At 47.3% G+C, this 26,894-nt stretch overlaps 1 protein-coding gene and 1 non-coding gene across 3 annotated transcripts in view; both read left to right on the plus strand.

Moving 5' to 3' along the window:
- The window catches only part of TLN2 (talin 2), a 412,810-nt gene that overhangs the window by 65,742 nt on the left and 320,174 nt on the right, over positions 1-26,894 (plus strand). For both annotated transcript variants that reach the window (XM_037054035.1, XM_037054036.1), the window contains exon 2: positions 4,938-5,022. The gene's annotated coding sequence lies outside the window, so the exon portion shown is untranslated. The remainder of the gene's footprint in view (positions 1-4,937; positions 5,023-26,894) is intronic.
- Positions 12,569-12,698, plus strand: LOC118992663 (small nucleolar RNA SNORA33). Its single transcript, XR_005067682.1, has one exon. It is a non-coding gene; the product is annotated as a small nucleolar RNA SNORA33 (small nucleolar RNA).

Genomic DNA, 26,894 nt, shown 5'->3' on the forward strand with positions numbered 1-26,894 from the left:
AATGAATTCTTGTAAGAGCTTTTTAAAAAAGGTTTTATTTATTTATTTATTTATTTATTTATAAATGATAAGGGAGAGGGAGAAAGAGAGAGACATTAGTGTGTGGCTGCCTCTCACATGCCCCGCAGTGGGGGATACCTGGCCTGCATTGAGGCATGTGCCCTGACTGGGAATCAAACCAGTGACCCTTTGGTTTGCAGGCTGGCACTCAATCCACTGAGCCACACCAGCCAGGACATCACTTAAGAGCTTTTTTGTCTTGATATCTTCTCTCAGGATACCAGAAGTACCACTACTGTGTGTACGTGTTGGGGCTGGTGTCGGTGGGGAGTGGGTGTCTGCAAAACTTCCTGATCTTAGAAGTGCTACCACCGTTTTCTTCTCCCAGCACTTAGTTCAGAGCCTGCACCTCCATGAATAATGAATAAATGAAGTGGGTGAATGATCAGGGGAGCGAGAGCAGAGCTACCTAGGGAGCTCAGTGATGCATCCCACCCACGCCTTCAGGACTGCATTGCACGCCTGCTCCCATGGCATTGGTGTGGATAATGGTGTGGGCGGGGCACCATGTGGCCTGGGGCTTGTGGGCTTTTCCTCTTTGTGTTCTCCCAGGCATGTGAGAATCTCTAGGAATTGAAATGTAACACAGTCCAGTGCTCCTAAGATCCAGGCCTGTTACTGGAGGACCCACTTTTAGTTCTGGCCTAGGCTCTTGATTTAAAGGAACTAGCTTTAGGACATAGTGACTAATGCCCTGAAGATAAGCCAGGATCCTGCTTCTCACAGGGCGTTTCAGGCTCCTCCTTGGCTGAGGAGGTCTGTCTGTAGATTGTCTGGGTTAAACATCAAAACCTACCTCTCGAGTCTATTTCCTGGCTTGGCCATCCTCCCACATGGGCCCCCTAGGGTGGAAACAGTGACTGCTTGTAAGCGAGCACTCCAGACTGGAGAAGGATCCCACTGAGGCCAGTCTCAGTGGGAAAGGGACATGAGATCATTGTGTTCCCATGTTGGTTTCTGAAACCCTTTGTCCTTCTGGAGTTGGCAGGCCTTTACTTTTCCTGAGCTCTTACTGATGGCTTCCCTGTACGCTATTGTTTTGAGTTGATCGAAAAGAATGTTGGGCTTGCATGTGCATGTGTACACTCCTGTGAAAGCTCACAGACACACGCACACTCACAATCACACACACTCATTCACACACACACAGGAAAGCCATGCCCATCTTGAATGCAGTAGAGGTGGCAGTATCCAGTGGGATGTTTTACTTTTGAAGGTGACTCATTAGAGAGCAGATTTGTATTCTTAATTTGGCTTTGGCTTATTTTTTTTTAACCTGAGACTCACATCAGAGTTGAAGGGACCATCAGCACGAGATAAGGGACTGCAGTATTTCCTTTAGGTACCGCACAGTGCTGTGCATCAGCCATGCGCTGGGCATGGGTGCAGGCTATCCCACACCAGGTTAAAACGTCATTTGATGCCCTGGTGTCAATGTTTGGCTATTGTAACTAAAAACAAAAACAATAGCTTTGCTAGTGAGATTACAAAAAAAGGGATCTTTTCCCTAATAACTTGGCATGTTCTTGCTCAAGTTGTTAGGAAAGAAAAATACTTTCTTATTTGGTCAAGATAATACTGGTGAGAATGTGGCAAGGGCTAGGAATTGAGACATAGACTGGTCATGTCTCCATACACTTCAGCTGTTTTTCTGGCCAGTGGATGACCAGTCACCAACAAGCAGAATTCTCCCGAGGAAGGCTGTGACCTGAAAGAGAAGGCACCTGAAAGAGAAGATGTAGGGAGCCCCAGCCTGTGTCCACCTGAGGAAGGAGGTGCCCAGACATTCTTCTGAACCCTGCAGAAGTGTCTGGGCCTTTGCTCCTTTCTTTGCTCTTCAGGAATGCACACTGACTATTGTTCCTGGTAACAGAATGTGCCAGAGGAAATAGGCCTCCAGGGTGTGTAAGAGGAAAGACCAGTGCGTTTTCAAAACCTAACACCAGCTTTTCCCTGAGGGACGGGGCCGAGTCAGAGTTCACTGTGGCCTCAGCCCAGAGCACAGGACTGTCCCAGGGTGTGGACTTTTAAGTGAATTGTATTTATAGACAGTGCCTCTGGGGCCAGAACTGTTGGGCCCCACCCCTTGACCAGCATCGGACTCACTCCAGGGGGTTATTGGTGTTCTTAAACCAGAGCTGAGAACTCTAGGAGGTCCCTGTCACTGACGTGGGTCTGTCATTTGTTGTAATTGCTGTACTCCGACATGCATATAGAAGAGTCTATAAAATGTACAGGTATAATTCGAAGAGCTTAAAAAGAACATTTTTGAAGCCAACGACAAGATTAAGAAATCAACATTATGAATACCTTAAAACAATGGCTCCCAGCCTTTCTTGGCACCAGGGACCGGTTTCGTGGAAAACAATTTTTCCATGGATGGTGGGGAGACGGGAGGTGGAGCCCAGGTGGTAATGGGAGCTTGCCTCACTAGCTTGCCCGCTGCTCACCTCCTGCTGTGCGGCCCGGTTCCTAATAGGCCTTGGACCAGTACCAGTCTGTGGCTTGGGGGGTGGGGGCCCCTGCCTTAGAAGCTCCCTTTTCCTCTCAGAGGTGACAAGTGTCTCAACTTTTTGTTTTAGCCAGTCCTTGCTTTTCTTATTCTTATTACCTGTGTCTGCATTCCTAAAGAGTATGTATTTTTTAAGTTTTGGAAATTGAGTATTAAGCACAATCATAGCTTTTGGAAGGTCCCTGTTGAAATTGTCACACAAAGGACCCCGGGAGAAGCAGAGGGCTCTCAAACGGTCGTTAGCATTGCTGGGGCAGAGTCACACTTTTCCTCAGAGTGCTGCAGGAAGCCATTTTCTCCCTGGTCCTGCCCTTGGGTATCAGTTTGTAAACGGGGTTGCCATACACAACCCCATTTGCAAAGGGGTCGTAGAACATTCAGAGAGAGAGTTACAAAAGGGGATTCCTTATAACATTTTAATTAAGCAGGGGTCCTTAACCAGAGGCACAGAGAGAAACTTCAGGGGGCTCACCCACCCTTTAAAACTGGAGGCATTTCATTCTTGGCGGGAAAACAGTCCGTCATATTTCCAGAGGAGTTGGTGGACCCTCCTTCCCCATTAGGATAAGGAGTAACGCGGCCATTGTGGTGGGTTGTGTTTGTTTTTAAATGAATCCTGGGGTGGTTGGAGATTTCTTGGTGTGTGTTGGGTCTGCCTGAGTGTGAGTCTGCGTTGGCTTTGTACATTTGAGCGTGCTGAGCTGTTGGAAGGGAAACGAGCAGTAAGTTATATATACATAGATTGTCCGGGGTGGAATCCTTGATTATGCCGTGGGTGGCCTCACAGGCTTGGCGTTTTCTCGGAAACCTCCATCTCCTTCTCTTAACCCAGAGTAACTAGAATGCTAAACTGGAAGAAAAAATTGGAATGGTTGTATTTTCAAAACAAATGACCTCATTGCCTAAATTCCACTTTACGAAATTCCACTTTATGCAAAAGAAACCCTTTTGCTTTATAAATAATAATGGATCTTTGGGGAAACAGATCCAAATGCCCATTTAGTGAGGGTGGAGACAGATTTGTCATTGCTGAAGCTAACTCCCTAGAAACAAAATACAACTATTGTTACACCAGCCTCACAGTTATTTCCTAAGAGATATGGCGATTTAAATTTATAATGACTGACATTCACTTCTGCAAAGTAGGCTGGTAATTATGCTGTGCATAAGCTGACTTAATGTGAGGTACTTGCAGCTTTGTAAGGGAAGTTTGGAATTCTGTAGCTGAAAGAGACCTGAGTTTTATCCCACCCACGCTCTTTTTGCAGGTGAGTGGACTGAGGGGTCTGTAAGGTTAGGCGTGATGTGCCCAAGGTTGCTTAGACTTGTCAGAGTGAGCTGGAACTGGAGTCCCAGAGGAAGAGGCGCAGCTATTTAGATAACTATGATTTAAATATATACTTAGATGATTAGTTTAAAAAACTATAATCAGAAGACACTTCCTAGAGAATTAGCATTTTGATCACCTATTTCATTTTAACAAAATGACCCTTGGCCACACTCTCTTTGAAATGCACTGCTTCCCGGAGGGTTCTGGCCTCCGGGGCCTGTAACCCTTGTGCATGGACAAGGGGCTTTCTTTTTAGTTCTGTGCTGTTCTTTATATCGCAACAATTCACAAGTTTTAGGTCTTCGGGTTCTTCTCAGAATTTATTAGGTTTCCTTTTTGTACTCAACTGTGAACAGTTCTGGGGTTTTGTCTTTTGCTTTTTAAAAATTTTGTTTCTGAAGAAAACCAGGAGTTTCAGTTTGGCTGTTGAATGTCCTTGGGGATTAAGGAAGAACTAGGGAATGGTTGAGATGGGGCGCAGCAGGCTTCCTGGTCTCTTCTCCTTGGTTAGGAGCCAGACAGAATGAGAATAACATTTATTTGGAAACTGAGTTTTATTAAGGAAGGTAATTTACAGGTAAATATAAGCTTTATAGCCTTGGTCCCGTGATTCCATTCCTGAACTTGCCGTTACTTGCTGCTGATTATGGATGAGGCCTGTTTTCTTTCTGAGTCTTGGTTTTTCACATCTGTGAAGAGCGGGCTTGGGGACGATGATCTCCGAGGGCTCTTTGCAGCCGTGTGTCTGGACTCTGCGTTGTGGGGTTCACAGAGAGAGAGGCTGCCTGGTGCAGCTGGCATCAGGATGGTGCCTGTCCCGAGACCGCGGGCGGTGGGCTGCCAGCCGTGCCACTGCCCAGCACTCCAAGATCATTTGCCCCGCGCCACCGCCCCCCCTCCCCCGAACATTTTTTCCTTACCCTCTTTGTTAGCTGAACCACGCCAGGGTCACTCAGTGTCAGGAGAACGTTGCTCACTTCATGGCCACCGACGTGGCCACCCGCACTGATACCTGTCATTTCCCTTCTTTGCCAGTGTGCTGCTGCAGGGTAACATCTGGACTGGGCTCCTGGACCCGTGGACGTTTGGCTCCCCACCGTTCCTGGACTTGTCGACAGCAGTGAGTAATCTCCATGTTTCTACTTTGCAGGCAATTGCAGGCCAGTGGAATCTGAGGCCCGGAGGGGTTGTGGCCAGCGGTCACAAAGTCCGCCCAGGGCAGCTGGTGGACCGCCTGTCTCTATAGCCAGCCTCCCTCATACTGAGCTCCAAGAGCCTTGTTGAGGCAGCTGTGACTCCAGACACAGCCTTCTTGTCCCCAACAGTCGTCATGGTTGTGGGCCTTCTAAACCTGCCTCCATGGAGTGTCTTTGTTCTACTACCAGAGGCAGACATAATTCTCTGTCTTTACTGGCCTGCAGGGCAAGTTTCTTTAGGGTGGCGCATGCAGGTGCTATGCCCCCTGCCTGATGTCCTCCTCTCCAGCCTCTCCACCCGGTCTTGTCCTCTCCACCCAGTCTTGTCCTAATGCAGCCCCTCATGCCGGCCCCTTTTGGAGTGGCCTTATCTGACGACCTTGTTTAAAGACATCTTCCTGCCAACCCCAGGTATTCTCTCTCTCAGACCCTTGCTTGCATCTTTCTTTGCACTTGGTCTATCCTTGGATAGGATAGGTCTCTTCAGTCGCTTGGTAGACCACTCATTCATTCATTCATTCATTCATTCAACCAATGAGTATTTGAGCGCTACCTGCCAGTGGCTAAGGTCGGCCGTTCATGCCGTCATGGAACTTCCGTGAAGAAAGAAAAAGATCAAGTAGAAACCTAAATAAACTCTCACAGCTCTATCTGGGTAGACTTTGTTGTGAATACTCTAAAGCAGCATCATTGGAGGGTGTTGTTAAAATGCAGTACCTGATTGGGTGGGGCCCGAGATTCTGCATTTCTAACCAGCCCCAGGTGATGCCCACGCCTCCGGGTTGTAGATCACACTTGGAGAAGGAAGGTGTAGGCTTCTTGATGCACATGAGACTTGGACTTGAGTGTGACTCTTGGTGAACTGCCTGCAGTCTGTACCTGTGAAGCCACCCAGACACCCACTGGGATTTTGTCTGGCTTCAGTGGTGTGGGGCCCAGTGGTCAGGAACCTGAGCCTGGCTGTAGAGTGTGGGAGCCTGTTACTCTCACCTGTGTCTGTGAGTTTGTACCTTATTGTTGTTATTGCCGGTTGTGCTTTTGAATGTGCCGTTTAGATTTATGAGATGAAATCCTACGGGGGTGTCCACAGTGTGGCTACTCCATGTTAGTATTTCTAAGGAGATTGAAGTGTTTTTTTTTTCCTGGTTCTTAAGGTTCCTGTGTCAGCTGGGCTAATGCAGCACTTCAATGGGGTGTGGAGAAGAGAGGCCATGCTGGGGACCGACCACAGAAACCTCAGAGTGGGCCGAGGGGGAAGTTCAGGGTGACTTTGCCAGCGGAGTCTTGGGTCCAGGCCGTGCACTGGCCCTGGGGCTGTTCTCTTGAGATACCATGTGTGGTTGTGGGCTCAGCACCACTGTGCTGCTGCAGTCAGACCTTTTAAAGGTTGTGTTTAGTTTTCACAAGGAGCCAACTGGATCCTCCACTTGAGCAGTTAACAGTTTTAGCGGCCCTTTATGGAGTACTTAAGGTGCACTAGGCACTGGGCAAAGTGCCTGTCACACGGTCTTGTGCTTTCAGCCTCCCCACAGCCCGTGAGCAGGTGGTCACTGTTTTACAGAGGGCGAGACTGAGGTCAGAGGTGAGGTAATTCGCCTGGGGTCACATAGCAAGTGGGGCCTGGGTAGGGGGTTTAGTCAGTCTGTTGGACCCCGAGTCACTGATTATTTCTGTTATTTTCTTCTGTCTCTCCCCCTCCCCAATTATACCCCTGTGTGTCAACTCTAAAGGGTTGTCTCGATAGCACTTTAACCCCTTGAATCAATGGAAGATCCTGCTCACTGTGTGGAAAGATGAACAGGGAAGAGGCAAGCATGTGTTTGTTGATTTTGGAGGCCAGTTCTCAACCCCCCTCTGCTGGCCTCGGCCAGCCTCCCAGGGGACAGCTCTCTGTGGGGCTGGGGTTGCTGCTGCTGAGCCTCAGAGCCAGCGTTGCCGTTAGTCCTCGAAAGCTCACGGCGGGGGCGGCAGAAGTGAGGGGTCGGGCTGATTCAGGGTGTTCGGAAACCCATTTTCTAGCCACTCTGTGCGATTTCTGTATCAAAGACAATCTCCAAATAGCCTCTCTGTGCTCAGGGTCATTGTGTCTATTATGTATCGGATATGCTACTCTCATGCTTTATGGATTTCAGGTTTTCAATTAGGCCCCTTGATTTTGGCTCAATGTATATTCGGAGCCCCTCCACACCAAATGCAGAATTAAGTTGAAGCCACATAGCCAGGCTTCCATGGCAAGGTGTGCACTCTGCTCTTACGGTTCCTGCTCTTACAGGAAGCATGCTATTATACTTGTATGAAAATTCTGTGTTACTAAATCCATGCCTGACCCTCCCGTCTGGAGTGCTGGGATGGGTCCACCCACACCAAGATGGAACTGGATCTTAAAAGCAGCCCCTTCTTGCTTATTTAGGCTTGCGGGGTTATGTTTGCTTTTTCATCCAGAGTCCAGGCTCCCCAGCTAGTGGGAACTGGAGGCACATCCCTGGTCTGTGGGGTATAACTGTGTCTTTGTGTGTGTTGACAAGAGTCTCAGTCTCTCATACAGGCACCAGTGACTAGTAGCTTCTATTTCCAGGACCTGTTTGCTCAACAGTGAAAGGAGGGAGATGACTTTGACTTAGAGTCGTTTTAGATGCAATGCTTGTAGAACGCTGTGTACTCATTTTGGCCACTGATTCTCTGTTCCACCTGTGTCTGGCTGAATTCCCTCTAGCTGAGTTCTTTTCCCGCATCCGAAGCCAATTTCTCTGTAGAAGTGAACCATCGAGAGGAAGGTTTTTGCTTCGCCCATCCAGTCTCCCAGGGCCCAGCACTCAGCCAGGAGCCCAGACATTTGTTAAATGAGCCCAACGGTGTGATTTCCCTTCTTCCACTTGCCTCCCTAAAGTCAGCCTGTCTGGAGAGCAGCGACTTTCAGGTGCTGCTGGTGGATCTTGGCAGAAACACAGGGGTGGCAGCCCTGGGCAGATTGGTCTTTGCTGATAAGTCTTCACACTAAACTCATGGTGAGTGTTTCCCAGCTGTCTGCGGACTTCCAGAGCCCTCCTCTCTGGAGTCTTCTGTTACCTGCAGTCGTGGGAGAGAGCACATGGAAAATGCTCCATGAGTGTCTAAAGAAAAGTACATTTTTTTCCTATAACAAGTTTTGGTTTGGGATTTCTTGAAAATGTCTTTTCACTTTACAGAGTTATAAATATAACTTAAAACCTGTTAATATTTTTTAAAAGGAGGAGAAAGGATTTATAAAAGGGGAAAAAGCAGTTTCCCTCGTAATGTTCTTTACAATGGCTGTGTCTGCCAGGGCTCCCAGTCTCCCAGGGTTCCCAGGTTACAAGCCACACTTGGGACTGACGGCCTCCTCTCCTTGCACCAGGCTGTACCTTTTTACCTTTTATCATGATGAAACACACTTGAGCATTCCAGGGACCGAGGCACGGGTGCGTTTTCCCTGAACAGTATTCAGATTCTGTCTTGCTATGCTTGCGACCTGTGCCTCAGGGCAGAATCCTGTCAACCTCTGTCATTCAGTATGTCTCAGCCCTAGAACCAGCATTGCTCACAGGGCAGTTGGGATGGGGGTCCTGGAGGATTCTGCCCGCAGCCCACCCTATTCTAGCAAACTGGGATTCCGATCCATTTCATTACTTGTCCGCAATTGTGGGTTCACGGTGACATCCAGTCTCAATTCTTTCTCTCATTTGGGACTTGCACAGGCATGTTTCTCTGTATTAAAAAAGAAAAGCCTAAAAAGCATGATTTCTAATTGANCCCCTCTTCTTTCCCCTCCCCTCTTCTTTCCCCTCCCCTCTTCTTTCCCCTTCCCCCCTTATCCTTCTCCTTCTTCTTGTAATATTGCAATGAGCAGTTTCATAATACTTATTTGTAGACCATGTAGGAGTTTCTGTAGAATTTCAAGGTGAAAAGATATGCACCTTTAAAAATCCACCTTTTATGTGATAATATAATTTATATTCCAAACAACTGTGTGGGGACCCTCACTAGCACTGGGTGTTGTTAATCTTTAAAATTTGTTACACTGAAAGCTAAACCAATATACACAGTCTTCTAAAAAATACAGCCGTGCCAGGTCTAGGGTTCCTAGAGCTTCAGACAGGGTTTTTGACCAGCCGGGACTGCCAGGATAATCTGTCTAGTCTGTTGGTTCAGCCTTTAAGACTTATCACAGAGCTTCAGTGGACTTGGCCAGTTCTCTCCAAGGGATCCTTGTCTCCGCTTCCCTCCTGTTCTTATTTATGCCCAGCGGTGCAGACTCGTTAATAGATGCTCAGAAGCAATCACTTGTGTTCAAGCGCATGTGAGAGCGAAGATATGGGTCAGGCTAGAGGCTGTTCCTTGCTACCCGTGGGCACCTCGGCTCCTCTTTCCAGTTGCCCTCCCTCCATTCTTGCTCAGAGGGAAGCTCCTTGGCACACTCGCTGCGGCCACACTGTGTGGTCCGTGGCTGGGGTCCTCCGGGCTCCCCCAATTACTGTGGCCTTTGCCAGAAGCCCTTTTCTTGACGGCAGAGTCATAGTCCCACTCTGTCGTTTGGCAGGCATCCGTGGCAGATCTCGTATTTACCAAGAGCAGATGATGACAGGATGATAAGAGGCTGATAAAATTCCCTGTGGAGCGAGCTTTGCCGACCTGCCCACCTTGGAACAGGCTTCCCCTGGGTAGAAGCTGGCACCCTGTCTGACAGATTTCTGCACCTGAGCGCTTAGAACAGACCATGGTTTGGGGCCAGAACCTTTCCTCGTGCAAGTCATCAATTTAACTATGTTCTTCCCTTTAAAAGTCGTGTAGCCTTTTTTCTGGGAAGCTCTCCTGGACAGCCTACCTGGTGGGCTTCTGTATTGAGTAGATGCAACAAAAACTGTCAAAAGCAAATACAGCTCTTTCTTCTGGGCCGGCCTTGGGTTGCCTTGACCTCCTTACCCTGGAACTGCTCAGTGAGAGGGCAGCGGGTACACACTGTTCAGCTGTTGGTAGAATGAGGAGGTGGAAGCTCCAAACAGGCTCTTCTCTAAAACAAACCATCTTGACAACAGCCACGAGGCTTGGCCAGGGCCTTCTTAGTGCGACCGCATAGTAGTTAGGACAGTAGCTATCTCCCCCAGATGTTTTGTTCAAAGGAAATATTTTAATGATGGAAAAAATACCCTCAAACGCCCTCTGAGAGGAGAGGCGGTCGGTTAAGTGGCTCCCGCGACGTAGCTGGAGCGCATCCCTGCACCCATGGACTACATTTGGCAGTGCGTCTTAGGGCCAGCTGCATGGATCCCAGGAGATGTTAGGGAAAGTAATGAGGTGGGAGGGGGGGGCGTGACCCTTATGCAGCAGCTGGTTTTCCAGGGCAGGGTTTGGGCTGTCCGAGTTCACAATCCAGCTGCCGCTGCTGCTGCTGCTGCTTGGACCTGCTGTGGTGAGGATGACTCAGAAATCTGGAAGGTGGCCCTGGTGATTTCACCGCTGGACTGCAAAAGCCCTCTGGGGTGGGCGTGGTTGCTGGGGAGAGCGCACTGATGAAGTGGATGCGATTTGGATGCTGGTGCTCTGGGACACTGGGGTCCCTTCATTACTGAGTAACTTGGGACAGATTTCATTTTTATTGCTAAAAAAGGAAAGATTAGAGTTCTGGTGGCAAATACTGTGCAAAACAAGGGCAGATGATTCCAAATAAGTTCAGTCTGACATGCAAGTCATCTGTTTTGTAAATCATCTTTACAGATCAGTTGGTCAAAGGCCAAGGTCGAGGGTGTCCCAGGGTTTTCTGGGGGGTGTCAAGAGGTGGACTCTGGGCTCCACTAGCCCCACTTCCCAGAAGGGATGAAAACCCACACATCTCCAGACAAGAAAAAATCTATGGTAGTTTCCATTGCTGCTGTCGCAAATGACCACAAACGTAGTGACTTAGAGTACCACAAACCTATTGTCTTAGAGTTTTCTGAATTAGGAATCTGCTGAGTCTTGCTGGGTTAGAGCGAAGGTGTGGGCAGGGCTGGGTTCCTTCTGGGGCCCCAAGGGAGAGTCCATTTCTCTGTCTTTCCCCTGCTTCTCCAGGCCGCCTGCATCCTCAAATCCCCATCCTCCATCCTCATCCTCCATCCTCCATCCTCATCCTCCATCCTCCATCCTCCATCCTCATCCTCCATCCTCCATCCTCCATCCTCCATCCTCCATCCTCCATCCTCATCCTCCATCTTCCATCCTCCATCTTCCATCCTCCATCTTCCATCCTCCATCCTCCATCCTCATCCTCCATCCTCCATCCTCCATCCTCATCCTCCATCCTCCATCCTCCATCCTCATCCTCCATCTTCCATCCTCCATCCTCCATCTTCCATCCTCCATCTTCCATCCTCCATCCTCCATCCTCCATCCTCCATCCTCCATCCTCCATCCTCATCCTCCATCCTCCATCCTCCATCCTCCATCCTCCATCCTCCATCCTCCATCCTCCATCCTCATCCAGCTTTGTTATATCTTCCTCTGAAGATGGCTGGGAAAGGTTCTCTGCTTTTTAAGGACATTGTTGGTTCTGTTGGGCCCATGTAGGTAATCCAGGACAGTCTCCCTTCTCAAGGCCCTTAATCACACCTGCAAAGTCCATTTTGCCTACTCAGTTTCTGGAGATTAGGACATAGACACCTTTCGGGGGGACACTCTGTCTGTCACAAGGTCAGACAGGTGTGACCGTGTTGCAGGCTTGCAGGGAGGTGAGAGGGAGAAGAAGGAGCCAGGTCTGACTGGTCAGGGCCCAGGTCCTCCACTTCCTGCTGTTGGCCACACTGCATGAAGTGTAGTGCCCAGGAGAAGTGGAGTGGGCTCCTCACAGGCTGTACCCTGTGCTGCAGCCAGTTCGTCCCTGGAATAAGAGGTTCTGAGCATGCGGAAAACAGGAGCTGTTCCTTCCTATGGGAAAAGGTAAAGCGGGTGTCTGTACTCAAAGTTCTACCTGGCTGTGTAATAGATTGGGGTGGCTGTTCCTCCCATTGTATTGATAGACATCTGCTTCTTTGTGGTGAGGAGCAGAGCCATGGGTGAGCTGGCTTAAATGAAGTGACTGGAGCCTGTGGGGTTGGAGTCAGTGCAGCTGGCCTTTCCTGAGTGCTTGCTGTGTACCTCAGTGAACACAGTGGGGACTCACCAGCGCATGCTCGCTTGTGCGCTCTTTCTCCGGGAAGCCACTCTGGGATGTTTCCGTACAGTGCCACCACTCTCCTGCAGGTCAAAACTAGATCAGCTCCTTTGCCTGAACTCCCAGGGGAGTCCTTGACCCAGCTTGGGGCAGATGTCCAGTTGGCTTGGAGTTGAAAGAGGAGCACAGTCACCTGGATCTGTGAGTGGGTAGGGGGTGACAGATGAATTCAATATGGGGAGGGGGCCTTGCCTTATTCTACAGGTGTTACCATGGAAATGCTTTGCAAATAGAATCTGAATTCATGTTGTTTTAAAATACTTTATCCTAAGCTAGCCAATGAGGCTGCTTACCTGAATGAGTTTCTGCAGAAACGTAGAGAAAAATGGCATTAGCAGAGCTGTGTTCTGAGCCTTAAAGACACTGAAGTCATTAAGGTTCCTGAAAATGGCTATTAAAAACAAACTTTCTTTTGAAATAATTTCAAACTTGCAGAAAAGTTGCAAGAAGAATACAAACTCCTGTATAGTCTAATCTAAATCCGTCAATGGTCTGCTTTGCCACCTTTGCTTTATCATTCTCCATATTATGCGTCATCTTTTCTGAGCCACTGGAAAGTTACCCACATCATGCTGCTTCATCCCTAAATACTTCAGCCTGTCTTTCCTGGGAAATGTTCTTTCCATAACAACAGGTCAATTAGTAAACAAAGGACATAAAACATTGAGATACTGTTATTAGTCCTGGCTAGTGTAGCTCAGTGGACTGAGTGTGGGCTGTGAACCAAAGGGTCGCCGGTTCAATTCCAAGTCAGGACACATGCCTGGGTTGCAGGCCAAGTCCCCCAGTGGGGGCCACATGAGAGGCAACCACACATTGATGTTTCTCTTCCTTTCTCCCTCCCTCCCTCTCTCTCTCTCTAAAAAAATATAATTAAATAAAAAAACACTGAGGTAATATTATTTAATGCACAATTTGTACCCTAAGTTCACCACTTACCACAGTAGTGTCCTTTTCTCCCCCAGATTTAGGACTCAATCTGAGATCTCACAGATTGTGTTCAGGCGTCACGGCTTCCCAGTCTCTCTTCCTTAGGAAAAGTTCCTTAGCTTTTTTTTAGTCTTTGATGACATTGACATTTTTGAAGAGAATGAGTCAGTAATTTGGTAGCAGTTTAGGTTTGCCTGGTAATTCCTCACGATTAGATGTATTTTTGTCAGGAATATCATATAAAGGCTGATTTGCGTCTTCCTCTGCACGTCAGGAAGCACATGGTGTCCTTTTGTGCCAACATTGGTTAATGTTTGCCGTGAGCCTTCGGTTAGTGTGGTGGTGGGCTTGTACAATGTAATCTGTCTCCTCTAGAGGAGCTGAGTGTTTTTAAAGTGGGGCGTTTAGAGAAGAGACCTCCTCCTTTAACGTTATGGCTAGTTTGCAAGTGCCTCTAGTACATGGGCGTTTCCTGAAGTGGGCACCCTTGCGCCCTGCAGGGTGTGCTCTTGAATTCAGGTCCTCGGAGCCCCTGAAGAGCTCACTGTGAGGAAGACATGCCCTGAGGTTGGAACCGAATGTTGCCACTGCCCTTGGGGCCCGAGTAGTAAGCTCCGTCCTGGAGGCAGAAGCGAAGCTGCCACATGAGCGGTGCGTGCCCTTCGACTGCCTCTGACGGTCCTGGCTGCCTTGGAATTACCTAGGAGACGAAGAGGTGGATTAGGACATGGAGCAGTCTCCCCCACACACATGTGACAGTTGTGTGAGGGCTAAAGATGTTCCGGACTGCTGCCACTGCATTTCTCTTTTGTGGATCTCTTCCCTCCTGCTGCTGACTTGTCGGGCTAATTTGGTCAGCTTGCGTGAGGCCTGCATGCCAGGCATGTAAGACCCCAGACGCTGCTCCTGCGCCAGCGTGGCTTTCTTCGTAGATGTCACTCTCAGAACACAGGAGGCTGCTGTGTGGGAAGGATGTGTGGCTTAGGGCTCCAGAAGCTCTCAGTTGAATTGTGGCCCGTGTTATTCCAGATTCATACTTCTCAGACTTCTTCCAGTTCATGAACTGTTTTGTTGGATATCTGACCTGACCCGTAGAGCTGCCGCCCCATTCGTCGTTACAGAAGCCAACCGAATGACTACCTCAGCCCCTTTGGGGGTTGCCAGGGGAAATGACACTCTCTAAAAATGAAATAATGTACATGATCACAAAAATCAAGTACTCGTTACGAGCAACAGTACATCTTGCACACCCCTCGTATACCCATAAAAGGTGGGAGGCATGCGAAGGAGCCTCACACAGCCCAGCCTCAAAGACACGGCCTTTCTTTTGACCGTTGCTACTCAGTTGACGTATGGGTTCATTTGTTTCTCAGTTTTTTTTCTTTGCTCTGGGCAGTTGAAATGCCTGATCCTATTTGTGGGGTTTGCCTCTGCCTGACTTGGGGGACGTGTCTGTGTCCTCAGAAGAGTGAGCAGCGACAGCAGACCTCCCACAGACAGCTGGTTGGAGAAATAAATAGGCCTGGGCGCGTGTTCGCAGAGGTTGCGTTTGCGCCTGAACGGGTGTGAATAAAAACTGCACGCAGCTTTAGGAAAACTAGATCTGGAGATGCTCCATCTTCCCTCAAAGGCTGTCAATCATTTAGTTCCTTATCCCGTGCTGTGGTCTCAGCAAAAGCTTTTCAGGGTTGTGTCTGGTCTCTAATTCTTAAAGACGTTGATACATATCACTAGCTTTTTTCCTGTGGAATTTTTGCTCAAGGAAGAGGCTTCGGCAATATGTATCACTTTTTTTTTTAACGGTAAGTCCTTTGTGCCTAGTACAGGAATGCTAGGTAAACGTGTCCTGGTGGTGGTCGTGGTAGAGAGCAGGTGGTGAAGAGGTGTGGGGAGGAGAGCTGGGGTTGATAGAATAGGGCTCAGACGTCCCAGAAATGCAAAGAGGGAGGTTTGGAGAAGAGCTAGAATAAACTAAAAGTAATATGATAAAAATACAGTGGTGCCTCATTTACATTGGTGTCTCCTGGGAAGGAGGAATTCAAAATGAGTGAGTTTTCTAAGTAATTAAAGTTTTCCCCAATTACAGGTGAAACTCTGTTCAGTTTTTCTTGAAAAAGTCGGCAGTACATTGTGTGCTTTCCCACTTTAAGGAGTAGCAGATAAGCATCATAATTTTACCTTTTCCTTGTGACTAAAGAGTTCTGGGCTGAAACAGTGGCCGCTCTCCAGACGGCCAGGGTGCGTGGGTCGTGCCAGTCTGTCTGAGGGCTTCTCCCTCCCTTGGCGTCTCGGAGTGCCTCAGGAGCTCCTGAGCCTGTGCTGTTCAGACAGTTGGCTGCAGGTAGGACCGGACGTCCCCGGGGCACACCCAGTAACCGGGCTGATAGATGCTGGCCTCAGAGAGATCGCTCCCTCCTATGACTTCAAGCGAATGGGCCTAGCTGTGGCTGCTTGGTTTCTGCCTGGAAGCCTTTTCTGGGTGCTTGGAATTGGTGGCTGTTCTGGGCTCAGGTCTTAATTTATAGGTGTATGACTGAATGGTGGTGCAGAAAGGCCAATGCCCCTGAAAAATAAATTTTTTATTCCTTTTTTTGACAGTAGGAGTCACACCACATAGGTAGCATCAGCGTGGTCAGGGGGCAGGAGACAGGAGCGAGGAGAAAGCCTTGGTCAGAGCCTTTACTGACTGGAGTTTCCAAGGAGGCCAAGTGGGGCAGAGTGAACAGTTTAGCACTGGCTTGTTTGAATAATTCCCGTGGGCTTTGGACTATAGGTGTGGTCTCAGGGCGCCTGGGAGCTTGTCCTGGGATGACCTCGTGCAGGGGACATGAGGCTTGGTGTGTGAGAGATAGAGAGGTGCTTTGAGGGCAGAGACTCGGGAGTGGTTGGCTTGTGTCTGAAAGGCATGCTCGTGTCTGAGCTCTTGGTGAGCACTAGGAATTGGCTGGTTCTGGGAGGCGCAGTCTTTCCCTGGGTCGGGGTCTGAAAGGCCCCAGATGCCTGAGTGTCAAGAAAACAAAAAAGAAGAAAATAAGAGTTGATACATCTGGCTGTTGTGAATGTGCCACATAGACAAGTCCAGGATCTAAGACAACACAGTGAGAACAGTGGTCTCGTGACGTAGGGATTCTCCAGCTTCTAGCTACCTGTCTGATTGCTTTGGGGTCATTACCACCCTCAGCTCTGACTCTGTGGTGCCTGAAGGTTTTATTACAGTGCGGGGGTGGGGTGCTTTATGGCAGTAGGGGGGTCTTACATTACTTCTGCTTTCTGGGAGAAAGAGGTGTTTCCGTCTTCAGGGGAGGGTGTTCCCTGTGTTCACTTTCATTTGGGAGTGGGCCTTAAGGTCGACTGAGTTCCATTTCATGGAGGGAAAGTAAGCAAATGACCAGATTTGAAAAGAGCTGGAGGGGGAGGCAGTGCTGGTGGGGAATCTGTCTTCCCTGCACAACTTCTGGTGTGTTGTGTATATAGTTCAATCAATTCCTAATGCCCAACACATACTCGTTTTATGAGCAAGCTAAGTTACTCACACTGCAACTCAAAACTCTCATTTATTGTATAAGCAATGCGTGCTATTACAGATACTCTAGAAAATTCAGATCCATAAAAGAAAATAAATATTGCCCTTATAATCCTGTCATCTGGTGATAGCCTCTGTTTTGGATGATGGAAATGTTTCATATCTTTATCATGGTGGTGGTTAAAACTGTGTAAAATTTCTCAGGACTAATAAAATGTAAATTTTATTATTTGGTTAATAATGCACTTAAAATGAATGTGCATTATTGTATGTAAATTCTGCCTCATGAAGTTGAGAGTGTTTCTTTTTAATCACATGTGGTGTACTCCTATTTTTATAGGAAATAAAAGATTTTCTAAATGAAAAAAAATAAGAATGATAAAGTCTTCTGTATAAGTTCCCTTACATAGGGAAATGTTTTTTCAAAACATTTTCTCCTATAGCTTTAACATTTTCCCAAATTACAAAATTCATGAATGAAACTATGCAGAAGTTTCCTTTTATAGAATCTACTTACTCTAAATAATTGCCTCCTGTAATGGTGGAATTCTTTTAGTCCCAGAGAGCTTTGCAGAGTCTTAGGTCTCTGATGACCCTTGAGGGGAGGGTTCAAGGTGGTGCTTTGGAAAGTGTGTGGCAGCAGGGGACCAGGTCCTGGCCCCTCCCCTCCATGTTGCCCTGGAGACCTGCAGTATTGGTGTGGCCATTCTGTTAGGCATTGTGGATTGGAAGGACTGGAAATCTGGAAATAACTATTTGAACTTGATTCACGTTTCCTACTGCCTTCTTCTCTGGGATGCTAAGTAACATGTTTGTAGTTCCTCGCCGGAGAGCCAATAATGGGCATAAATCATGATCTGGGAAATCCAGTCCCTGGACAGCTGTTGGCCAGCTGCTGATCTGGAAACTTGGTGAACAGATTCTCAGATGAAAGTGAACTTTCCGAGAATCTTAAACTGTATCAGAGACAGCAGAGCCATACTTCCAGACAGTGGTCACGTGGACCCAGGTTCAAATCCCGCCTGTACCATCAAATGGCTCTGTGAGTACAGACCAATTATAAGGCTTCTCTGAGCTTTAGGCACCTCACCTGTAAAACACTGGTCAAGTACCCATCTGGTGGGATTGCTGTGAGCAGGGCATGAAACAGGTAATGCAGGCCAAGTACCCGGCACCATGCCTGGCTCATAATTGTCCTTCACTAGTGTGCTGTCTCTCCTGCTCTCGCCCGCTATTTTTGAGTATAGGAAGGCCTGAGCAAGTTACTCTCAGAAGTGAATCTGTTCTGAGCTTGCCTTAAAAAAAGTCCCCCCAATCTACATGGCCATGGCCCTTCACTCATATGCTGTCTCACATAATAAACGCGGGTCCAACACAGGGCAGGCTAAACCTAATGTAAGTACATAACCCTCACCCTCCTTGTCGAAGAGAAGGGAGGAGACTGGGGAAGAGGTTCTTTTTAGATCTGTCTAAATTGGGGATGCAGCTCTCCTCTGACAGGGTGGCGCTCCTTTATTCCTAAGAGGAAATGTGGTAGGAGGCTGCGAGATGGAAGTCTGGCCAAGTAGGTTTCACACGCACTGTTATCCCCAATGCATTTAGTGTCTCCAGTTCTCCATACGGTCCCAGGACCCCTGTGCTAATGTGTTCCCTTGGAGTTTGGATGGGTGCGGTGAAGTGCCAGCCCGTCCTGCAGACTTCCCTTTGCCGCCCCGCCCCAGGGCTGACCTGCCCCGGGGCTGAGGTTATGGGTTCTTCGTGAAATTTAATTACAGCCTCCAATTATGGCAGGGCCTCAGCTGGGAGAGTCCTGTGGGTTTTAAACAGACGTGCTTGCCTCTCCAGAAGTAGATTAGGGAGATGTCTATTTAAGCAGGGGATTTATACATGTTAATTCTGAGAGCAGACATCTGACTGAGAAAGGACCGTGTGACGTTACTTAGGGGGGAAAGGCTCTACTTTGTGAACCTTTATTCCTTTAAGAAGGAAAAAATCACTATATGGCAGCGGTTCAGGCCCCATGGGGCCTGAATGATGCTGGATGATTCTCCCGTTTAAGAGTTGTGTTTCCACAGATGTGATAAAATTATCAGTAACTTCTGACTGCTCCTACTTCATCCTCTTCCAGCTGAAAAGTAAAATCTCTATCCATGTTTCTTGCTTGTCCTAGGCTTTTGTCCCCTCCTTCCCAGCCTTACAAGACAAGGATAACTGTCTCCTTTTAAAAGGAAGATGAAAAAGGACAATTTTCTGAAGAGACAGTGCCCTGCACCCCTCCTCCCATGCTTATTCAATACTGGTGAGTGGTGAGTGGATTCCAGGCAGACTCATTCAAAGACAGCCAAGCAAGTGATGTCAGCCCCTTCCAACCAGTCAGCTCCTCCTTCCAGCCTGGCTCAGATGCCACCCTTCCCCAGTCACCCCACCCTGGCTTAGCTCTCTTCCTCTGTGCACCCTTAAGGTGTTCATGATAATACTGAGGAGGGAGTATTAAAGGGCGTGGCATTGGAAGCCCTGGCACAGGCTTCACCCACCCCTAGCTGTGCGACTGGGCTTTTGAGTCTGAAATTTCTTTCACTGTACTTGTAGTTATTCTGTGTGAGGTCTTCTCAGTCTCTCAGACAGAAAGCTGAACTTCTAGGGGACAGGATGCTGTGTGTCTATTATTTCCAGTCATTCATTTTTTTTCTTATACAATTACCCTCTTAGGACCAAGAGTAGAGAGATGAACGGGACACACTGTGCACATGGTAGGAACGCCGAGCAACTGCTGCACTGCGGGGGTTTTGTTTGTTTTGTTTTTTGTGATCTACAGAGCTGAGAAAGCTTTGGATCTTTCTTCCCAGAGCATTCACTAGAGAGGAGCAGAGCATGAACCTGGCTGTTGACCCTGACTGCAACACTTTGGAAGCCATTGTTAGGAAAGCGTCTATGGGAATGGCATTTACAAGTCGAGGGGTTAAGCAGGAAGTCCCTGTTCAAAATTTTCTTGCCCTCTGCCAGTTAAGACCAGGGTAAGCAAGGGAGAGAAGAGGGTCAGAGCGTACAACTTTTAATGAGACAGGTATAAATTGGGAGCAAGAGGCTGAATACACGGACAGAATTTGAAGTGCCTTGTTGAATGGAATATGGATGTAGAGAAACTTGAAATGCTGGTATTTCAAATGGGCGCAGCTCTATCACCTATTCTACCTGGAGAGGATAAACTATTACTGTCTTTTCCAGAAGCAATTTTGTATGTAAAGCCCTGAAGGACCACATTCCACCTGATCCCTTTTATTAACAAAATTGTTGCTTTGTAGTGAGGCGGGGGTGTGGCTGGAGAGCCCTTTCAAGAGGAGAGCCTGGAGGTATCAGGCCGGTTAATTGCGTGCTTGCCTTTTGGCCTCTTTGCAGTCTTTCATCATGGATGACCCCTTATCTATAATTTTTAGGTCAGAAAAAAAATTGCTCTTCCTCCTCCTGTGTTTTGTGAGCTAAGACTGTGATAATGATCTGAGCGTGGGCTTTGGGAAGCAATTGCAGTATATGTGAAGGGTCAAGATGGATTCCACAGCAGACGCTAGCGGGGGCTGGGGGGGGGGGGCTTTGATTCAGCATCAAAGCCGTTGAGTTGCCCAGTCTGGCCAGCTGAGCTGGACACTTTTTTCCTGACTCACTATCTCCATGGATGCCTTCCAAAGCTGCGGGCTTTATCTGTCTACACACAGGACTGAACCGTATTATCCTGGGGCGAGGTATGCTGGAGGCCTGCATCTCAGAATCCCTACTTGACTAAGGTTCACATGCCTGACTGCACCTCACACCAGGATAGCTTAAAAAGAAGTTATAGGGGACAGCATCTCCTAAAATTCTGGCTCACTAGGTTTCAGACAAGGAGAGGAGGTGTTACTGTTGAAGAGCCCTGTGTGTGACTAGGATGGTGGGCACATCGGCCCCGCTCACCCTTACTCCCTCCATGGGTCCAAGCGACAGGTACAGCAGCTGGTAGTGTGTTCACAAGGCAGCCTCTCCGTCTCTACCCAGCAGGTCCCTGTGCCAGAACCTGCTATGTAGCGAGGTCCGCAGGTGATTTGTGTGCATGTTAAGGTTTGAGGAGTGGGCGTCCGTATATTGAGGTATACAGTATGATCAGCGCTCTGTTGTTCCTGGAATAGAATATTGACTCAGTACTTGGGCATATATGGCTTACCAATGCCTTGGCTCTTAAGGAATGGGCTATCACTCGTGTACCCCCAGTTTTTAAAAATTATATGTGAATCGTTTCTTGTGGATTGACTACCCTTTACTATTAGTTGCTTTGCCTTCTGTTGTTCAGTGCACACACACACTTTATCTGTGAGAGGGTCTGTGTTCTGTAGCCAAATAGGGAGGCTTTTGTGCTTTACCTTTATTAGCCCTGCTTCTGTTCCCTGTGCTGGGAAATCGCCTCTGGCTGTGCCTCCCTTGCCCCTGGGGACATGATTTGCTCCTACTTCCCAGTATGATTTTCCCTTAATGCATGACTATTTACTGCACTTACTCCAGTGTGCTCGAATTTTTTATTACATTTCTGTGGGAAGGAGGCCATATTTCATTCTATAGCTGCACCTCCCGTGTGTAGGCCACACTTGATGCATAGTAGGGATTTGGTAAACGTTCACTGGGGGAATTAACGAATGAGTGGCACCAATGACCCAGGGTTTCCTGTTTAATCCTCTGAGGGTGGATAATATCAGCGTTCTTATGTTTTCTCCATTGCTCCCTCTCCGCCATAGCTGAGGGTGGAGAGTGGGGGTCACTTCATTTTCCATTGGAAATTGTAGTATTTGATTCATGAAGAGTAAATCTGGAGGTGAAACAAAATTAGGCAAAATGCATGGGCCTTTAATTAGGTTATTGGGGTGGCCATTTAGAATGTCACTGGGTGACCCGCCTGCCTGTTGGTGTTTTTCTCAGCTCCTCAGGAACTTGCCCACTCTGGATATAGGGCTCCTGCTTCCTCAGGTGGGAAGAATCCTGTTTAGGTCCAGCAGTATCTTTGGTTGGCGACATTGGAAAATAGTTCCTCAGCGTCCTTATGTCACAGTCGCCCAGGACTGGACTAGCCGGGGGTCACTCAGGAATAGCAGGAACCTTGTTACACAATGACTTGTTTCCCTATGGGTGGTTTTATGTTGAGGGACTCCATAGTCAAGTTAATATACCTTTAACCAATTCATAATTGAGAAGACACATTTATTGTTAAATTGTAAAAAGGGTATGTGTTCCCATGCCAAGGTATTTTCTCGGTGGAGAGGTTGTAGGTACTTCTCTGTCAGCCCCAACATTCTGGCGTCTCTACGCTGCTACCCAAACTCTGATGGTTTTTTTACTTGTTTAAAAACTAAGCAAAACCCCAAGCATCCTGTCTTAATTGAGAAATTCAAAATCTAGAATTTTCTACCTGTTAAAAATATAAATATGAATTAGATTTTTAAAAAGTAAATGCTCTAGTTCACAAATCTACTCTGAACGTGTTTTTCTAAATATCTGTACTGACGGTCTATGATTTTTGTTTGAATTTCTTTGGCACAGTGGAGCAGCCCCTACCATTACCCACTGACCCAGTCTTAAAAATTACATTAAGACTTTATGTCTTTGAGATCATGTAAAGCTAGGCCATTTATTTTTATGCCATCCATAACTATTTGAAATTTCTTAGAATACCATGGACAAACCCAGCATGGTTGAGGTGACTAAAATTACTATGAGGAATAAGTACTATAAAGTGAAACCACTAAGCTATCTCAAAACTGTGTCCTTTATCCAGTCTCATTGTGGAAAGAAGTATTTCATATTGAATAACCTTTCCAGATGACAGACTCTTACTCTTGAAAGACTAAACCAATTCCATTTAAACCACTTTGGAAATCTGTCTAAATATTTCTGTTGTTTGTTTCAAAGAGTGTGCTAGAACAATGTTTTCCCTAATAATTTAGGATCATCCTCATGCTACTGCGGTATACATTAAGTAATTTGAGTAGAACCGTTCGATTCCGCAAAGCGTGGCCCCAAACTTCTTGTGCAGTTTTCATGCTGAATCTTTGAGTGTTTTTAAAGCTCCCTTGTATCAACGGTTAGTCCCCCCTGTCACCTTGCTTGTCCTTTTTTGCCTTCTTAGCCCTGTGTTATTTGCAGAAGGGCCGATTGGCAGGTTCTGTGGAATTAGGCAGATGCAGTGATCCGAAGTGTTGAGTTTAGGCAGAGGGACAGGCATCCGCAGGAGAGTCAGGGGTTGTTGGGCGGTGGCTTCATCTGCCAGAAGGAAGTTAAAAATGATTCTGGATTGGCCAGCGGTTGCCTCCCGCAGAGCTGAGACCTTGTCTGACTGACTCCAAGTGTCTGTCACAGGGGTGTGAGGTGCATCCAGGTGTCAAATGACCCTCGGCACCTGGTGAGCTGTTCCTATAACATTTGCCTTCTGGGGGGGCTTTATTTTCTTAGTTCAGTTCTTTTTTGTGGATAGGTATTAATCAGTCAGCAATCCATTACAGTTTAGGACGGGGGGGGCGGATTATGTGGAGGGCATGACAAATTATTAAAAGAAATTTGGCAATACGGTTAAAGGAACTGATAAACTCTGGAGAGAGCTGTGTGAGGGTTATTGTTAAACAGAGTCAGGCTCTCTTGATGGAATGTGGCAGAGTTGAAAGTCATGGATGATGAAATGACTAGCGAACGACTGAGAGGATTTGATCTTTGCTGCAGTACCTGTTAAGAGAATTACAGACATGCCATGCTGACTTCGCAGAAGATTTTAGAGATAACTCGACAGTTTTTTCTCTGGGTCTATCTGTATTTGCAATCTGTTCTTTCTGTTCCCTTGGGACATTATTTATTACAAAGAATTGAACAGAGAAGTGGCCTGGATATGATTTGAAACTAGGCTTCCTTTAAGCAAATATATTTTGAAATTGAGAAAAAGGTGCTGCAAATGTGCCAACTGAATAAGTGCCATTCCTTAAACATTCTTTCCTTGAAAATTCTTTCAAAATTACAGTTCCAGCGAGAGGAAGAGGAGTGAATGTCTGAGATGGATGGCAGCCACTGGTAGGTTTTGTCAGGTCTAAACTGATGCAACAAGGCATTCCTGGCCAAAATGTGTCCGCAGACCACACTAGGGAACAAATGTTCATTGTCTTCAGTGTGTTCAGTGTATAGGGAGGCAGTGTGGGTGGCCTCCATACCATATAACAGGAGGACACCTTTGTCATGGATTGAAAATGCTTAAACTGGGTTCCGGTTGGGCAAGGGTAATACTTGCCTCTGGACTCCTGGAGCCTGAACAGAACCAGCTCCTAGCAGCCTCACTCATGAAGCAAAGCAGGGAAGAAAAATTTCGTCAAAAACGAAACGCCCTTGGAAACGGCGGAGAAAAACCCGTACTATCTGTGGTGGCAATCTGAAGCTCCGTCAGTCCTCACTTGGAGTTGGGTACAATGGGAAATTCCTTCTTGGAGTGCAGTTGGGAAAGGAATTTTTGTCTCAATTGAGTAACTTTTCCCTGCTATTTAATATGCATACTCCTCTCGAGGAGTTAAAGATGCAGAATAAAGGCAGCATTGTTAAAAGACAGTCCTCCCAGGCTGCTCTCGGCCATCTTTTCTGAACCTGCAGGCCCTGCCGCAGTCCACATGTTGACAGGATTTTGATGTTCAGAAGTTGGTAACCCGAGGAGGGTTGCTATCTTGCCAGAGCACTTGTGTTCCTCATGAATAGGGCATTCTGTGCAAGTTTGGGTGTTCACAATATTCTGCTTAAAGGTGCCATGTTCTATGGGGCATGTTATAGACCATCCCAGTGAGCATGAGACCAATGATGGTTTTCAAAAGGCTGAAAGAGTCCAGGACAGTCAAGCCTCCTGTGCATTTTATAAGAGAAGGAGGAGTTTTTTTCTCTACTTCTTGCCTCTACTTGGTCAAAAGACGTGGGTTGAGCCATCGACTGGCATACTCGGGCCCTATAAGGCCCTTTTGTTCCCCTAACTCCTGAGCTGGTCACAAGTGTCTCTCTCCGCCTGGATTTGTCAAGCAAGCCTTCAGCTGAGCCCAGGGGAAGGCTGGGTGGATACCCATTGACTGATCATTGAAAACTCCCATCAGTTTCCATCCCCACTAGGCTTATACCGAAGGGGCCTCCTACAAAGTTGCTGGAACTCCCCCCCCCCCCCTTTGTTGTTTGATAGGCTCCTGCAGAAATGAAGTTTGCACTCACACTGCTCTGGGAAAACCTTAATTGTTGGTTAGAACTTTTCGTGATCCTGCCATCCTCTGAATAGCAGGCTGCCTGCTGGGGACAGGATATCTGAATTGCAGAAGTGACCAGAAGTTATATTTGGGAAGGAACAGGCACAACTGGTGGCATCCAGCCACACTGATGTGAGTGAACCTCTGGGAGTTGTTGCTTTTTCTTTAATTGGACATTGTTATACTAGCAGGATCTTAAAATGGTAAATGATTTTAATGCAATGCCTAAGGAAGCCTCATCTGCTTTTCCCCCCTATCTTTAATCTTTAAAGATATATTTTGAAGAATGCCATGTACCTTATGACTCATTTTTAAAAATGTTTTATTTATTTATTTTTATTCAATCCACTGAACCACACCAGGCAGGGCCAATTTATTTATTTTTAGAGAGAGGGAAAGGGAAGGAGAAAGAGTGGGAGAAAAACATCAATGTATGGTTGCCTCTCATGTGTCCCTTACTGGGGACCTGGCCTGCAACCCAGGCATGTGCCCTGACTGGGAATCAAACTGGTGACCCTTTGCTTCACAGGCCCATGCTCAATCCACTGAGCTACACCAGCCAGGGCACCTTATGACTCATTTTTGACATGATTATTTCCAAGATATGGAACTAATGAATGGGCACCATTTCTATGGAGGGTCAAGTACTAAAATACTAGCCAAAAATCGAGTAAGCGTAGTTTGGGTGAAGTAGAGCCAGTGGGATGGAGACAAAGAGTAGCATGTGGCTCGGCTTTGTAGTCTTTATTGTTCTGTTTGTCTGTGCCTACAATGGGCCTAGTGGGAGGCCGGTGACAGGTGGCTGTGCCTTCAAGAGTGTGCTGGTCTAATGCAGGAGTTGGAAGGCATGGTTACTACTCTTTTCAGTTGAATAAAGCTTTACAGTCCCCTCGATAAGGCTGCTACTTCCTTACTTTTTCTAAGACAAAATAAGCACCATTTTTCTAGGAAATGGCATTATAGCCTGAATTTACTAAGCTTGACAACTGTTCTTAAATGCCTTCAAAACATGGAGTTGCAAAAACAAATACATGAATTGCTGGGTTCCCCTTTAAAGGATATGAAATTAGTTTTTGGGCTTTGAAGTTTCTAAGGAGGAAGGCTGTCCTTGTGACATAACGGGAAGAGCAATGGGTGGGGAGCCAGCGAGAATAGCAAGCCTGTTATTCCAACCGGTGTGCTGCCAACCAGTGCCTCCTCTTGGGCAGCTCAGCTCGCTCTAGGCTCTGGACATCAGGCTCATTGCCAGAAGCACTGGCCTGGGAATACATGGACTCTCCTTCCTTAAACCATGAATTTCAGACGGGAATCAACTGCGCTCTTGATTCTAAAGTTGGTAACTGCAATTCAGTTGATCCATAAAAACTCATCTGTTGCTTGGCGTCTGGCCCAGCTGGAGGGGAAGATGGAGGATGTTATCTGTGGCTCTAGATCCAGGCTTGGAGATGGAACTTGGAGACATAAATGCGCAGGCAGGCAGAAAGAACTGGCACTTGCAAAAATGCCAATCCGTGTGAAGTATAAAGGCTCGGTGGCAAATGGCCTCAGACTTCCCTGTTCGTCCCTTCCCCTCTGGTAACCACCATACTGTGATCCGTGTCTGAGTTTGTTTTTTTACTTGTTCACTTAATGCTTTCTCTTTTACATCCCACCTGTGAATGAAACCATGTGGTCCTTACCTTTTTCCACCTAACTTATATTACATGGCATAGTACTCTCAGTATCCATCCGTGTTGTTGTAAAGGCCAGCATTTCTTCCTTTCTTATGGCTGAGTAGTATTCCATAGTATATATGTGCCGTACCTTCCTTATCCAGTCACCCATGGAAGAGTACTTCGGTTGTTTCTGTGTTTTGGGCTACTGTGAATAATGTCC

The sequence above is a fragment of the Sturnira hondurensis genome, unplaced genomic scaffold (assembly GCF_014824575.4).
Source record: "Sturnira hondurensis isolate 20B ecotype Veracruz unplaced genomic scaffold, ASM1482457v3 Scaffold0008196, whole genome shotgun sequence".
Lineage (NCBI taxonomy): Eukaryota > Metazoa > Chordata > Mammalia > Chiroptera > Phyllostomidae > Sturnira > Sturnira hondurensis.